The 925-nt window shown below is 33.1% G+C and overlaps 1 protein-coding gene across 2 annotated transcripts in view; it reads right to left on the bottom strand.

The window, feature by feature from the left end:
- Positions 1-279: 279 nt before the first annotated feature.
- epn1a (epsin 1a) overlaps positions 280-925 on the bottom strand; it is a 16453-nt gene continuing 15807 nt past the window's right edge. For both annotated transcript variants that reach the window (XM_080540199.1, XM_080540200.1), the window contains one exon: positions 280-925. This exon is cut by the window's right edge and continues 1343 nt beyond it. The gene's annotated coding sequence lies outside the window, so the exon portion shown is untranslated.

Here is a 925-nt window from a genome sequence, read left to right as displayed (position 1 = left end):
TTCTCCATGGCTTAAAATTATTTGCTCACTCCCTATCAATCATCTTTGCATACGCTTCTGGAAATCCATACGTCCTTCCTGTGTGTGGGACACATTTCTGATGTTAATCAAATAAAATAGTCAAAATAAAATATTTGTGTATTTATTGTCTCATTTACCGATGGTATGCTATTCATGTTTCCCAATATGAAAGGAATGCAAGAGAACACAAGAAACGAGTTGGACATCGGAGGGTCAGGTTGAATTTCCACAGAAATATCAGCGCATCAAACAGACACAGGCATACAAATCCTTTGTGGATTTTTTTTATTTCTTAAATTTCTTTAGATTTTTTTTTTTTCATTTTACTTTTCAAATGTGAATGTTCACAGTTAACACCACACAAAATTTGACCTTACCCGATAAAAGAGATATCTTCTTTTTGTCAATATAAAATAACAATAAATTCATCAAACTAAATTAAAAGAACAGCATGGAGCATGTTATCAAGTCCCTGTTGTTTTCTTTTTTTCTTTCATTCATTCATTGAAATAATTGTCTTTTTTTTTAGTAGCGTTGAAATGCAAGGAAAGACCAGTCGTGCTGAAAGAGACCTGTATACCAGGTATCCCATATGAAAGAGTGAGAAACTAATGCTTCTGATTAATACAAAAAATAGAGTGAAATAAAATTGGCAGAAAAAGGTGACCCCTTATAATACCTCATTTGAAATCCCAACATGACATTGCATCGATACAAGTGACAATTTTTAAAAACAAAAATAATAGATTTTGTATCTTGCCTTCCGAGTCACTGAAATAAGCTTGGACACAGGAAGAATGGAGACAAATATATACATAGACAAACAAACACGCACAATCACACTCTCTTGCAAACACACTTTCACAATCATACACATTTGTATTCTCTTCACACATGCGTGCAC

This window comes from Nansenia antarctica (genome assembly GCF_963989245.1).
Source record: "Nansenia antarctica genome assembly, chromosome: 10".
NCBI lineage: Eukaryota > Metazoa > Chordata > Actinopteri > Argentiniformes > Microstomatidae > Nansenia > Nansenia antarctica.
This window is presented reverse-complemented; position numbering and strand designations above follow the sequence as displayed.